At 39.9% G+C, this 16,185-nt stretch overlaps 1 long non-coding RNA gene across 2 annotated transcripts; it reads right to left on the bottom strand.

Annotated features, from left to right (window-relative positions):
• Positions 1 to 2,664: 2,664 nt before the first annotated feature.
• LOC116152308 (uncharacterized) lies at positions 2,665 to 15,934 on the bottom strand. Of its 2 annotated transcripts, XR_004135897.2 has the most exons (4): positions 12,778 to 15,934; positions 12,037 to 12,216; positions 4,591 to 4,975; positions 2,665 to 2,941 (listed from the first exon to the last, which is right to left on the bottom strand). It is a non-coding gene; the product is annotated as an uncharacterized LOC116152308 (long non-coding RNA). The 2 variants fall into 2 exon arrangements; XR_004135896.2 differs by having other exon boundaries at positions 2,665 to 4,975.
• Between the last annotated feature and the right edge of the window lie 251 nt (positions 15,935 to 16,185).

Below are 16,185 nucleotides of genomic sequence, written 5' to 3'. Positions count from 1 at the left end.
AAAGTCCTCCCCTATCTCCTTGGCACCAGTCATGGGAATCTTCTCGGACTCAGGTGCTCATTTAGTCGTGAAGAGGCCTCACAGCAGGGTTAGTCTTCAGTTCTGGGCTCAGAGGCTGTTGTGGTGCCATGACTGTCTTCTGTAATGGATTTAAGGATTTTAGCACACTGCTCTTTATTTTTCTATTCTCTCCTTCTCTTTTACACTTGCCTTTCCACTTCACTTTGCCGTTTGGAGTCAAAGCTGATGCACGATGATAAGAGCCTTGCTCTATATGCAGGCGTTTTTCCTCCGGGTTGATTCTGCTCTCTTACCACCAAGAACTAGGTAGGAAGGCTCCTGGGTTTCAGGACTTCCACTCCTTGAAAGTCTAAAGGCTTGTTTGAGTTTAAACATTTTTGGCAGGAATACTTCACTGGAGATTCAGTGTGCTTTCTATTCTATCACATGTGCTGTTTTGTTTTATTTTTATCCTGTTGGACCTCAAGTTCACAGAACTGGATTATGATAAACTGTCATCATAGTCCATACATGATCTGCATTTTTTATTTACTTACCTTTCCAATATCATTTAGCTGCTTATCTATATATGTAATTATCTATCAAAATAGTAATAAGAATTTGTGAACAAATCACCTCCCCACAAAGGAGGACCTTGGTAGTAATCTACATCTAACCATACAAATGGTCCCTCCCACCTCTCCCTGCTCCCCACCAAATGAGGATATTATCCAGAATTCTATATGCATCATTCTTTGCTCTTTCAAATGTTTTTCCTGTATTATATGTTACCCCCCCATATATATATTTTTCATCTAGTTGTTTTAAATTTTATAGTAAGGATAAAATAATGTATATGATTCTTTGGTACTTATATTTTTTCACTTAATATTTATTGTTAAAGTCCAATAATCTTGTATTACTGGAGTTCATTTATTTAGGCTACTGTAAAACATTCCGTTTTGTGAATATACCATAGTTTATTCGTTCCATTGTCAGGCATATGGAATGTTTCCTGATTTTTGCTCCTATTGCCCATTGTCAATGTAAATATTCTTATATCTACCTCCTGATGTAAATGTGCAAGAATTTCTCTTGGGTATATAACTAGAAATATAAATTCTGGGACTCTCAAGTATTTATCTAGGAGTAATTGTTAAATTTAATAGATAATATTCAACTATTCTGCAAAGTACTTGCACTGATTTTCACACTCACAATATATAGGACTGAATCTCTTGTAGCCACATGCTTTCCAATATTTGGCATTGTCAAGCTTTTAAAATTTTGTCAAACGTGTGTAAAAAAATCTATCTTATCTTGGTTTTGATCTGTATTTCTCTCATTACAGCAAAATAATATCTGAGTGTCTATTTGGTTATATGTTTCTTCTGTGAAAAGTCTGTTCACATCTTTTATCATTTTTCAATTGTTATTTTTGTTTACATTAGTTTGCAGGAATTCTTTATATATTCTTCACATTAATTCTTTGTCAGTGTGTATATGGTGAGTATCCTCTCCTGGTTTGTACCTTTTCACATCTTAAAATGTCTGTTGATGAATGAAAGTTCTTGATTTTGTTACAAATGTACTAATCTTTTATTCTATGGTCATTATCTTTTTAAAGAAATTATTTCTACCCCAAAGTCTAAAATATATTTACCTGTATTTTCCACCAAGAACTTGAAAGTTGTTTTTGTTTTTGATATTTGAGTCTTAGATCCATTTGGAGTTGATTTTCAAATTAAGACCCAGTTTAATCTTTTCCTGTATGGAAAACCATTTTTAATTGAACATTTCTCCTTTTTTTCTCCCTATTCTATGGTAGAATTTGTATAAGATTGGAATTATTTCTTCCTCGAATTATTTGTAGTACTCACAATCAGCTAGTCCACAATTTAAACTTACTTAATAGTTATCATACTCTTCTGTTTTTTCTAATATTGATGAATCAGTTTGGTTAATATATTATTTCTAGGAGTTTGTTTATTCCAATTAATTTTTTTGCTTGTTGGCATAGTCGTGTGTATATTTTATTATTACCTTTTTATTGCCTGTGTCTACAATATTTGAGTTGCTATTCCCATTTCAATTTCTGATATTGGTTATTTGTGTCTTCCCTCTAGTTTTATTGTATATTGCCAGAGATTTGGCAATTTTATTAATGTTTCAAAGAATGGACTTTTAGATATTTTGATTCTCTCTTTTGGATTTTTCATTACTTTCTTTTTAATTATTTTCTTCCTTGTCCTCTTTTGGCTTTATTGTCTTTTGTTTTTTTTTCATTCTTGAGTAGGATAATTAACTCATTAATCTTCAGCCTTTCCCTTTTTCTAATGTATTTATTCCAGGTTATTGGCTTTTCTCTAAATACCGCTTAACTGCATCCTACATGTTTTGTTATGATATATCAAAATAATTCAGTTCAAAATAACTTCTAATTTGAGTGTGATGCTTTCTTCAACCCACAGGTTATTTTTAATTGAATTTTAACATTTCCAAACATAGGGATATTCTAAACATGTTTTTTGTTATTAATTTCTAGCTTAATTTCATTGTGGTCAGATTATATGCTCATATAATTTCCCTCTTTAGCTATTGGTTGAAACTTTTTTTGCATACAATATAGTCAATTTTTATAAATTATGAAGAAAATAACATGCATTTTGTACTTGCTGAATTTGATCCTTTATATTTGTTCAGTAAATCAGTTTTCTTGTCTCTAATATAATGATTGTGCTAAGCCACAGGCTTCCAGGTGCTAAGCCAACCAGCAAATTCATTTGCTACTGCTCAGCTCCTATACCTACCTAACCTTATGTTTAAGGTTAAGGCTCTGATGATACCAGCCCACGATGAGCACCTCTGATGGCATGATGATCATTTAGTGTCCCATAGTCAGCCACTCAGTCTCTACTAGGGCTCAGGAGCATGACAGCATCTATATAAACACAGAGAAGTTAATTGCTATAGAAGGCATGGATCTCCACTATAAGGTTTGCATTATAATTCTCCTACTGTGGCTTCCTGGAAACTCCACACAGCATCCTTAACCACCATGGGCACTTCTAGCAACTTCAGATTGACTAGGTCACATTAGATTGGCTAGTATTATAGCCTTGATCTCCTACATATCTTTTTTCTTACTCCAGGCCCTGCTTAAACCTTGCAGCATTTTGAGTTCCACATATGATATATGTTGCCTCTAAAATCTAAAGAGGTCCCCCAAAACAGTGCCTCTTCCTTAGTGGCAGGGGATGCAAGCGATAACTTGTATTTTACCTCAGGGGAATTTCCTGGCATGCCCAGGCCCCTAGCATCATCTCTGATGGGGCAGGCCCCTTAATTTTCATGGGGCTAATCTTTTGCTCTTTGACATACATGGGCCTGCTAAGTCATCCAGGGTCCTTTTCGTTTACTGCTCATTAGGCCCAATTAGCACAATGTCATCAACACAGTAGTCTAACATTATGTTCTGCAGAAGGTTCAATGTTGAGGTCTTTGTGGAGTATGTTACAAAAGAAAGTAAAAGAGTTCACATAGCTCTGGGGCAAGACAGTGAATGTGTTTTGCTATCCTGTAATGAGAAGATGAAATGCTTTTGATTTCATTCACTGATGGATTTAAGATGAATGCGTTCATCAGGAAAACAGCCACCCACCAAGTGCTAAAGGTCATATTGATCTACTTCAGTAAAGATAACCACTGGTATGGCAGCTGTAATCGGAGCAACTAATTGGTTCAGTAAATTGCAGTCCACTGTCATCACTATGAGCCATCATAGTCGGGGTGAACAGGTGAAGTAAATGAGGATATGATGCAGACTATTACCTCTGCATGCTTTAAGTTTTAGGATGTAGTGCTAATCTCTGAAATTCTTATTAGGATGCAATGTTACTTATGATCTACTATCTTGGCTAGGGAAAGGGAAATTTCAGGTTTTCCGCTGTAATGTTTCTTACTCTACCAGTCAGGGAACAAATGAAAGGGTTTGGCCTTGGAGGTCCCTAAGACCATCCCCAGGTTTGGTGATTTGCTAGAAAGACTCCTGAGACTCAGCATGTAATCATACTCATGTATATGAGTATGTAAAGGAATACAGTAGAAGGATACAAAGAAAAATCAGCAAAGGGATTAAATGTGCACAGGAGAAAGTCTGGAGGAGAGTAGATACAAATTTCTAAGAATCCTCTCCCCTTGGATTCACATAGAATGTGCTAATTCTTCCAGCATCAAATTTTAACAATGTATATGAAGTGTTGTCTACCAGGGAAGCTTACCTGAGTCTAGAAATCGGGGGGTTTTATTGGGTGCTGGTCACATGGGCATCCCCTGCCTAGCATAAACTACATCGTCTGTATATACAGTTAGGGCACAATAAACCACCTACATCAGTTATGAAATGCTGGGGACACTCCTAAAATCCAAATCCTAGATGCAAACAAAGGGCCAGCCTTGCCAGAAGGTCTTTCTAAGTACAGCAGTTGCAGGTCCTAGATTTGGCCAGTTAAACAAATCTCACTAACCATAAAGGCCTATCTTAGAAAGCCAGGTATCTTCCTGCTTCAGTTTTTGTTGTAATCTTTTTACCTGGCCCAAGGCATCAACTCAGACACAGCACAACTCTGGTCGGTACGTTGAAGCTGACTCAAATGCCTTGTAGGGCTGAGGCAGTATCATGATAGTTCAGTCCAAACAATCCAGTCTGAAAGGGACCTCCCAAGACAGTCAGTTCCAAGCTGTCTTGCTTGTCTATAATATCAGTTTCTCCACCTCCTGTGTACGGACAACATCTGGAAGCATTCTGCATGGGAAGTGCGGGAGCTGGAGCCATTCTCTGCTGCCTCGTAGTCAGCGCCGCCTGGTGTGGTTGTGGGCTCAGCAGTCCGTTTGAATTCAGAATGCTCACAGCAGTTTAGGAAGGCAGCCTGTGGAGTTTACCTTCAAGAAGAGAGGGAAGCTTCCAGGAACAGTTCTGAAAAAAAAAAAAGATCATTAATGTCCTCTGAATCTGTGCCTCCCCAGGTACTAGATGTATTTTCTTCATTGTTAAAAAACCAGTGTGGGGAGGGTATAGCGCAAAGTGGTAGAGCTCATGCTTAGCATGCATGAGGTCCTGGGTTCAATCCCCAGTACCTCCCTTAAAAAATCAATCAATCAATCAAATTAGTTCCCTCCCCCCAAAACAAACAAACAAAAAACCCAATGTGTCCCACTCAGCAATTATAACTTGATTTTTTTTAGTCATCCCCTAGACTTACTCAGATCTTTTGTCTGGAAGGGTTGTATGCAAAAGGGTCAGAGGCATTTTCACAGAAAACATTTTTATGTAACTTAATTTATTAAAAAATTTGTATTGAAGTATAGCTGATTTTCTTTTCTTTCTTTTTTTGTTTGTTTTTTTTGGGGGGTGGTAATTAGGTTTATTTATTTAATGGAAGTACTGGGGATTGAACCCCAGGACCTTGTGTATGCTAAACACGCAATTTACCACTGAGCTATATCCTCCCCGCTTATATAACTTAATTTAGAAAGTCATATCGTGTTAAGGAATTGGTCATGATGATAGACTAAATTTTCAAAGGATTTCAAAATGGATTAACACAGATCAATCTCTTTCTGGAAACAATTATATTTAAAAGTCAAATTGCCTTAATAAGATATGTGTACCAGGAAAAAGGTAAGGGAAATAAGTCACACTATCAGTTCACTGAGGGAAACTGCAGCCAATCTAGAAATCTGAACCTAAGTCAGCAGCACTAAAACATCCCCCCCATTAGGGGTCCAGAGTCTGATCTGTCCGTACTGGGTGGAGGGGTCACAGTTGTTGTGATGTGCCTTTCCTTAGCTTGCAGCTTTCCACAGTACTCACAAGTTAGAAGTGCAGTCTCTGTATCTCCCTCTACATCAGAAACATAGCGATAATTAGCAACTCGATTTCAGACAGCTTCATCAGAAAATTAGCCCTTTCCTGTGGGCATCTGTAAGTGGCTCAAATGGTCCAGGCAGCATCCATGATATTGTCACTGTTTAAGGCCCCACAAAGGGGTAACCTCAATCTGCAACAGTCACAGAGTCCGTGATCCCTTTATTGACCCTGGGCCTGCTTTCCGTTTAGCACGGCTCATACTAAAACTGAAATGGCTCTTAGAAGGTAGTATCAGATTTTAGCTTAGGGTCAGGCCCAGGCAATTAGGATCTGTGAGTTCAGAATTCCAAGAAAGCCAGTGAGTAGTGAAGGACAGTGGAAATGTTCCTCAAATTCAAGTTTCCAGATAACAGCCAAGGGCCAATCTTGCAAGCACGGTTTTCTAGGGTTAGAGTATTAGGTCTGCCACAGTAACTCTTTTTTGCACAGGGTTCTTCCAGCTGATGAGTGTATCTATTCCAATTAAACACTCAGGGACCTGGGAAATAATCACATGGCAGGTCTGTGGATTCTTTGAACCCATTTTGAAATGGATATGGGCCTAAATTCCATTCATCTCTTGATCTATATAACCCTCTGTTATAACTGGAGGACCATTATGGTATTTTAGGTCACCTCTTATCAGAGGCTTCTCAAGAACTGTATGTCACCTGCCTTGAGATGTCTGGGTAATCCACTTTCCCAAGTGCAGTTACCCAGGCAAAAGGTATAAAATCTCAGTAAAATGGAATCTCTGACCCAAGGGTGAACTTAGTTTGACCGTGTTCTTCCTCTGAGTGTATAAGAGTCCCCTGGGTAAACCCAAATTCACTCAGGTTGAACCTAGGCTGAAAAGTAGAAATACTTCATGTTTAAAGTATGGAGGCTAAGAAATGCTTTGAACTTTGGCATATCTAACGTGCGTGTAAAAGCTATAGATTCTTAATGAAAATGGATTCATTGTAAATAACTTGAGATAAGATTTTGCATCTTAGGTATATCCTTGAGGATCACAGGAGATAGATTTTCCAGTCTCAATGAACATATCCTGAAGATATAAGAATATGCTTGTGGAAATACTGATTGAAGAGTCTTAAGGACTCTTAAGGTAAACAGAAAGTACTACGTGTCAAAGTTCTTAAGAAATAAAAGTGGCATATCTGTCCCCAAAGAACTCCTTTACATATGCATACTCATCTAGAAAACAACCAGGATTCTGATCAGAAGATGGCAGGAGGTATTATAGAACTTAAAATTCAGAGTTAATTACAACTTTAAGTTTTTTATCCATGTTTATTCTGTATTTATCACTTTTAAATTATAACGTATTTTAATATGTGTAAATCTGTACTTAAAGACAAGAATTTGATTCTTCTAAGACTTATGACATTTGAGTTCTATATTTATGTAAATGGATTATCAACTAGAGAAAGTTATAAAAGGATATTTAATTTGGTCTCAATGTATTATAGGAAAGGAAAAACACCTTTTCCTCTATACTTCTAAGTTCTTATCTGCGACCCATGTAACAAAGACACATTAACAAGAATAAAGCATAAAAACTTATTTAAGTTTTATGTGACATGGGACCTTCATAAGGAAATGCACACTGGAAGAAATAGTTAAACCTGAGTGTTTTTATATTAGGTTTGATGAAGAAGGGAAAGTCATGGGAAAACACATTAAGATGGAAGGTTTGAGCTGAGTATAATAAACTGGAGGAATTTAGCAAGGCCTCTTTGTTCAGATTCCTCTCTATGTCCCTTTGTCTTCAGAGATAAGGATGCACTTTTCCTCAAGGTATAGAGGGACCCCCACCTTGGCCAAATTGAGGGTTTTATGACCTGCTTCAGGGGAGGGCCGGAAAGTCCTTCATGCACATGCCATTTCTCAAATTCCTTCAGGTTAAAATATTCAGTATGCTAAGGTGTTTTGGGGTAGTGTATCCTGAACCCCATCAATATATTTGGAAAAGATATACTTCAAGCAGCCAATTAATTAAAGCCATTTAAAATTATTTGATTTATTTTAAAATATAAATCTTATGTTGATAAAAGACATAAAACAACTTATTTTGAAATTTGTATTTGGAAGAATGGCTACATGTGTTTTTACATGAGAAGCTAAAATGTAATATATTTATCTATTTAAAGATAAATCTCTAAGCATTAAAGCTAATATGCTATCATGAGTTAAAAAGTTTTATCTAACCATTTTGCTTTTCAGTAATTTTATAGAGGTGGTGCTGGCTCAGGCACTGAGGGCAGGAAGGCAAATCCATGTCCAGAATAAACGTCTGTGTCAATGAGGTCAAATCACTGCCTTGGCCATGAGTCCAGGGTAATTAACCTGACATCCAGTGGCTGGCTATCTCCCTAGGGTATGGACTTGACATTGGTCTCTGCTGATGACAGATTGGCACACAGCAATGTTGGTGGTAACCACATCTCTTGATGAAGAGATGTTCATTTTGTTGAACCTATCTATTGTATAACGTCCTTCCCCCCGCCATGGTCACTTTGTACATGGCCCATCAAATGCTACCATAGTAGGGAAAGGGCTGTTCAATACCTTATGGATTAAACATTTAATATTTGTAAAGTGCTAAGAACTATGCTTGACACATAGTAAGCATTATGGAAGTGTTTTTAAAGTAAAAAGCCACATAGTTGAACTTTCTAATTTCAGTTTTAAAATTCACAACCGCGGTGTTGAGCATTTAGGGAGCATTCATATGAGGCACGTATATCTACACACTCTGCCCTATTCTGAGACAGTTCTATAAACATCTCTCACCCAGTGTGATATTATGATTTATAATAGGAAATATGTTTGGTTTTTGTCCTTGGTTTCTGACACAGAGCTCCCTTGGAATTTCCTAAGTGGTGAGAGCAATAAAGGTGTCTCTTGTTATGTTAATGAGGTGACTTTGGGACCAGCACCTAAGGATGGGATGATGGTTGCCAGAAGAACCAACCATATGATTAGAGGGTTGGAACTTTCAGTCTCATGCCTGACCTCTGGGGAGGGAAGAGGGGCTAGAGATTAAGTTTAATCGCCAACGACCAATGATTTAATCAACCATGCCTATGTAATGAAGCTGCCATAAAAACCCAAAAGGATAGGGCTCGGAGAGCTTCTGGGTGGGTGAACACATGGAGATTTGGGGAGAGTGGGACACTAGGAGAGGGCATGGAAGCTCTGTGCCCCTTTCCCCATATCTTGCTCTGTGCATCTTTTCCATCTGGCTGTTTCTGAGTTATGTCCTTCTATAATAAACCAGTAATTTAGTAAGTAAAATGTTTCTCTGAGTTCTGTGCTGCTCTAGCAAATTAACTGAACCCAAGGAGGTGGTCATGAGAACCTCTGATTTATAGTCAGGTGGTCAGAAGTACTGGTAGTAACCTGGGCTTGCCCCTGGTATCTGGAATCTGAGGGGGGCGGTCTTGGGAACCTCCAACCTGTAGACAGTTGGTCAGAAGCACAGGTAACAATTCGGGCTTGCAATTGGCATCTGAAGTTGTTGGGGGGGGGAGCCGTCTAGTGGGACTGAGCCCTCAACCTATGGAATCTGATGCCATCTCTGGGTAGATGGTGTCAGAATTGAGCTGAATTGGAGGATAACCACCTGGTATCAGAACATTGCTTGTTGGAGGTGTGGAGGAAAAGCCCCTCTCCCTGCACTGAAATTGGGTGCTCAGAACACAAAAGAGTTGGTGTCAGTGAAGTGGGATTTGCTAGAATTAGCCCTGGCTTAGGGAAGCATGTGGTTCGGGAAAAGAAAGGATGAAAAGGTCAGGGGATGAAGAACCTTGGATTCCTGGGCCACATGGTCACCCAGGGTACGGAACAGCAGCTGTGCTGCAGTCAGTTACTAAAGGTAATAGTTACTAATAGAATTTAGAGATGAACCCAAATCCTGGGGTATATAAGGAAGTGCAAAATAACAAGAAGCATGCCAAACATACAGTCCCTTGGTTCTTGTTATCTGTAATAGCTAAACAGTAAAAGAGAATGCTGAGTTAGACCTGGATGCTGGTCCAAACTCAGATTTCAGTGAGTCTGAGCTTGGGCCACTAGCCTCAAAGCTGTCCCCATTGTAAAAATTGTGCAGGGACAACAGAAAGTACATCTAAGACCTCTGGTCACCAAGAAAGTAGTCAACATGGGGGAAGGACAAAACCAAGAAACTCCTGGAACCAGAGTTATAGAGTAAAGAAATTGTTATGCTTTGTAGATCAGTATCATCAGCTTTCTGAAGAACCTTTACTGAAATGGATTGTGAGAGTAACTCATTTGGGGGCTATGTCTTTGGTTTTGAGTGCTGCAAAGTAGCAGAGCATGTTTGAGCCCATGGCTCACTATGGAACAATCACAGTTGACAATATGTGATTCAGATACACAGGAGGTTATTCCTAAGGGAACAGTCAGTCTGACAGACTGGATAAAAGTAAGGTTTGTTTACCCTGAGGGGACTGTTCATCTTCCCCCATGAATGCCAAGTGGAAGACTTCAGATGAAGCAGTTGATATGCTTCATATGCAAGCCAAGTGGGACTGGCTTTATGATAACCAGCGTATTTGCCCGCTGCCCAGGTCATGGTAAATTCTGTGGTTAAAGAGGTCCCTTTCACATGGGCATCCCGTATAATCCTATCGTTGCAAAATCAAAAAACAGTTCGGGAAACCTCACCAGATTTGTTGTCTCTGCTTCTCCTCACTGGGTCTTACAGATGCTAATAAAAACATTAAGTTAATTAACAAGAGAATAGGAGAGGCCAAGGGTGGAGTCACAGGACTCTTTCCAACAATGTGGAAATTTTTACACTGTTATTAAGGAATAAGATGAATGAAGTGAGTATTGATAGGAGCAAACAAAGAGGAAACAGAAGAAAAAGAGTCACAGGACTCATCCCAGCAGGGAAAAAATCCTTAGATGGTTATTAAAAAATGGGATGAATGAAATGGACATTGATGGGGTTAAAATAAAAGTTTTAATACAGCACTACCTAAGGTTGGTTGGGCCAAAGGGACCTCCTCATTGGTCTCCTAACATTAAAGGGCCCCAAACAAATCTACTCTATTTACCCGTTTGAAGAAATTTAAAAAGTCAGAAGGTAGAAATTACAGTGAGAAACCTGACCAGCAATCATATGGGGCAGTGGCAGGCAAATTTACAAGACTGACAAAAGGGCCAGGGTCCCTTGGCTCGACTCCTCACCAGGGACCGAAAGTCTTTTGCACTGGAGTGGGCAAAATGGTCAGGGACTGGAGAAGAGAAGTTTCCAGGACTCAACTGTGGTACCAAATTACCCATTGGTGAAGCCCCAACTCAGGTTACAATTAGATTAAAATTATTTAAAAACGTAATTGTTGATAGGGTTACAAAAGTTGGAATTATGTGCTACGTAAAGACTTGTGTTAACTTTACCTGAACATTTTATGGGAATGCATATTATGTATGGCTAGGGAATAATTCCTTTACCTAGTATTGTAAAATTAAAACCTGTGGATGCAGTCCTACTAGAGTCTACATTAGGGACATATAAGTTGCTGGAATTACAGTAAAAATTTATAGGCGAATTGGTATGTTTGAACAGGCTTTATGTGAAGTGGTTGCATCTCTTTTACCAGATTGTATTTTGAGAATGGACACTGTATCTGACAGAGAACATTTCTCCTACCTAGAATTATAAAACAGAAGGCATGTACATCCACCCCTTCAAGCAATATTAATTGGAGATACTAAATGGGAATCAGTAAGACTGCCTGAACCACACGGTGTGGAAGGGAAGCTGAAATGCTGGTGGGGACAAATTCTCTGTGCGAGAGCCCTGTGTTCAGTGTATACTGAGGCTTATGGCAAGAGCCTGTGAGTGCCTCCCCGTGATGACTACTGGGACTCTGGACAAGAGAATTACCATTTGAGGGGTATTTACTCCCTTGCTATCAGATGTTAATTGGTGAATGAAGGACATAAAGTGATCTGAAACCTGAAATACTCATAATGTCTAGGGTGATGTCAGAGAAAAGCTCTAATGGGGATGGCAGTGCCCAGAAGAGTTCCATTATAAAATGGAAATGGTTTATACAGGATCACGATGCCTGGGAAATACAGGAGATACTCACCAGCAGGGAGCCTCTTTTCTCCTAGTATTGACTCTGGAACTGCATGAGGAGTTGCTGGATTCTGTTGTCACATGGGCTGTGCCCTATAAAGAGCCCTTGACTGACTGACAAAGAGTTGCTGGGTTTGGAGGTGATAGTTCCAAGGTGAATGGACAACATCTTGTTCGGAAGGCGACCGCTCTGATGATAGAAGGTAAAAACAAATCAGCTTGGAGGGCTGAATTGCATTCTGTTACCCAGCAGTGTTGGAAGAATTGAACAGTGGAAAGAGATTTTTCCTGACTTATGCACAGTGACCAATGGCCTGGCCATAGTTTAGGCAGGAGGGCAGTGGACACCTGGCCTATTAAAGGGATGCCCTATGGAAACTTGAGGGGTGGATTAAAGTAGGACATGTTGATGTCCATCAGAAGAGCTCCCTTCCAGGTTTAGAAGGTTATTGTAATCAACAAGCAGGTATCCCCATGTGCTTGCTTCAGGTGGCCACATGGGCCCATGAGTTTGAGGGTCTGCAGCTATGCAGAGATGGGTTGAATTTAAACATATTTCTCTTGCACCCTCTGAGGAACAAAATGCTAGTAAGAACTGCCAATAAAATACACAAAGACTGCAGGTAGCTGTGTGACCAGCTTCCTGGTGGGAAGGCCCTTGAATATAGCTGGCTGATACTGGTAGCCCTGTGGGGTTTGTAAATGGGTCCTGACATGAATAGATACTGATTCTGGTCTGGGCTTTGCTTACCTGGTGGTTAGAATACTGTGAAAGAACTGGAACAGAAGATATTCCACCAATTTGAATGGCTGATCATCATTTCTTCAGACCAGTGACCTCAGTTTACAGCCCATAGTGTCCAACGATGGGCAGAGATATATCCTCCTCAGAGTAATAGTTTGATACAGAATTAGAACAGGCAATTAAAACACTGGTTGTCTAAAACAGGGAGAGATAAAAGCATGAGGGGCTTGCTTACACGCCTTCACCACTGTGCTCACACTCAACATGAGGGGGTCTAAAGGAGTGTCCCCACTGAATAGATTTCTCTTGTTTTCCTGGTGGATCTGGAGCAGGAGGGTTGGGGAAGGTGCTGGTATACCTTCTTCTCCACATAATCTCAGCTTTTTCTATTTCCCCTCCTACTTGATGCATTGGTCATAGGACCAGCGCTGCAATTAAAAGGGCAGGAAGCATGAATGGATTCCTAAGCAAGGAACTATAATTCTGTTTTTAACTTTATGTCAGAATTCTCAAGGGCCTAATGGGGCAGGATATACCTTCACCCCATCTGGTAAAATTGGGATTAACAGTGAATGCAGTTATATTGCCTGGTGGTAGAGATAGCCCACTAGTTCTGCATCTATGTACCTTACTCCACGGTAACAAGAGGGGACAGAGGAAGAAGCACTTGTTAGACTAGTATTGCTGTCTGCAATCTGCATGAGCCTAGTGGCTGAACCTAATGTTCCTCCCAAAGGTGGAAAAGTTTGGGATTAAATGGAGAGAAGAAAAAATACTAGTTATTGGTAAAGTAATGAATAAATGGATTATGTAATGAGGGAAATTCAATATGACATTAACACCTCAAAAGAGGCTCAGAGCAAGAGATGATACCCAGATTTTCTTGTTACTATCCTTCTAATCTTATTCCTTTTTATTCCATGAATAAATGCTGTTTGAATTGTGTCCTCACTGAAAAAGATATATTGACATCCTAATCCCTCGTACCTCAGAATGTAACTTAATTTGGAGATACGGTCTTAATAGAGGTAATCAAGTTAAAACAAGGTCGTTGGGATGGGTCCTAAACCAGTAGGGTTGATGTCCTTATAAAAAGGGGAAATGTAAACATAGGAACAGATATGCATAGAGAGAAGACCATGTGAAGAGATACAGGGAGAAGGTGGCCAACTACAAGCCGAGGAAAGAGACCTGGAACAGATTCTTCCTCTCAGTCTTCATAAGGAACCAACTCTGCTAACACCTTGATTTCAGACCTCTGGCCTCCAGAACTGAGACAATAAATTTTTATTATTTAAGCCACCCAGTTTGTGGTACTATGTTATGGCAGCCCTAGAAAACAAATACAAATGCAAATCCATACCTCTGGCCATCTTTGTTTCCAGGAAAAGTGAACAGTCAGATGTACCACTCAAAATGCTTTCTTACCAAGTGGGAGGGGCAAGGTAGGTGAAGGGGATTAAGCAGTACAAACTACTAAGTATAAGATAAATAAGCTACAAAGACATAATGTACAGTAAAGGGAATTTAACCAATATTTTATAATAAAATTATATGGAGTACAATCTAAAAAATATTGAATCACTATGTTGTACATCTGAAAGTAAAATAATATTGTAAGTCAACTATACTTCAATTAAAAACCAAAACCCAAAAACACCCTACAAAGTCCTTTCCTTCATGAGGGGTTCCCTTCCCTTTGGCCCTTCTGAGCCAGTCCTGTGGGATATAACACTCTAGTAGCCTCCTTATAGTTTGTGCCAGATTTCTGTGTGGAAATATTTTTAAATTAGGCTCAGATTTTCCCTCTTTAGTGATCTGATCACCAGGAACTCCCCATGAGGCCACAGATGTAAAGTGAAAAAGCAGTGGTAATGCAGGAGCATTAGGTGTATTGCCAATGTAAACCTTCCACTCCTGAAACATATTTATGCTCTCCAGACCTGCTCACATACGATCTTGTATTACTACTTCCACTTGAAGATGGAGTGCTGCTACACATACTGCAATTTTATGGTTTGATCAATCAGGTAACATCCAGTAAATTACAGGCATCTGAGATGACATGCTCACTTTATGTCCTACAGTCAGGGGTTCAGCCTCTACCGTGGTCCAACAGCAAGCCAGGAGCTATGTTACTTTGTTAAGATCTCTGGGAAGCAGACTCTGGGATAGAGTGTAGGGTGTTTGCTAGTGCGTTCTTTGAGATTAACATCTGTGGGGTGGAGGTGATGGAAGCAGGATTCAGCAGAGAGAGAAATGGAGAATTCTGAAGCTAAAATGGCCCTTTAGAGCTATGCTGTGTTAGGCTGAAATGGCTGGGTCTTTACATTTCCACCTTAATCAGTCATCGGATGTGGCCTGCCCTGGTAAGGATGTGACAGCTGAAGGGTGCCCACTGACAGCACCCCTGGCATTCCCAGCAGCACTCCCAGAAACAAGTCTTTCATGGAAGTGGAATCTGAGAGGTGCATGTCTATGTCCTTACAATCTACTCTCTGTGCTGCTCAGATCCTCTTCACACATATTCAGAGAGCAGCTCCTTCATGGTTCTGCTGGGCCTTTCTTCCTGGGGGATACTTAGAGGAGAAAGTTTAATGGGATGACCTATAGTCCCTACCACTGAAAATGGTTTCAGGGTTAGAACTGATAATCATTGTCTCCTTTCTCTACTATCCATTCTAGGTTTCTCCTCACCTTCACTAGCATGTCTGCTGGTGTCAGTGGATTATCTGGTGGTATAATCCGGACTTTCATGCCCAAGAGATATGAGCCCTTGTCATCATGCCCTTCTCAAAATGGGACTGTTGCATATATCCAATTACCAAAGTAATGGGCGAGTGTGTACCAGGAGGCACTCAAGTTGGTCATCTGGGTGCCAAACATATTTTCCCTTGCGCCCAGTGTGTCATAGCAGCCCTACTTCCTCCTGATGATCAGGGTCACTTTCTCCTGTCAAGTTGGTGGCTCCACTCTTGTCTGTTGGACCTTAGTCAAATGGAACCCAAAGGACTGAGGTTACAGCTTTAGCTTATAATATAGAGGGAATTTGCTATGTCCCCTGGTGGAAATGTTTTCTTTTAGGGATAAAGTCTTCTAACTCTGCAGACCCCAGAGTTTCTGAAATGGGAAGCACAAATTTCCCAAGCAGGTCATTGGGGCAATGTTAACTGTAGCCGTTCCTACCATATAAAGGGTTTAGTGTTTGTCTTTACTGCTGGCATTTTGTACATTTGGCTGTGGAAGCAGCTAGATCAACCCTGATAAGTGAGGTACATGAATAGCTTTTATTTTTGTCACTGCAGCCTCTTTGTTCATGTGTTCATCATGCTAGCAGTGGTCTGGCTGATGAAGGAAGCTGTGTGATGTCAAATGGATCAATAATTTTGTCTATTTCAGTGTTTAGTGACCCTT

This window comes from Camelus dromedarius, chromosome 3, assembly GCF_036321535.1.
Source record: "Camelus dromedarius isolate mCamDro1 chromosome 3, mCamDro1.pat, whole genome shotgun sequence".
NCBI lineage: Eukaryota > Metazoa > Chordata > Mammalia > Artiodactyla > Camelidae > Camelus > Camelus dromedarius.
The sequence above is the reverse complement of the archived record's forward strand: the minus strand, read 5'-3'. Positions and strand labels throughout refer to the sequence as shown.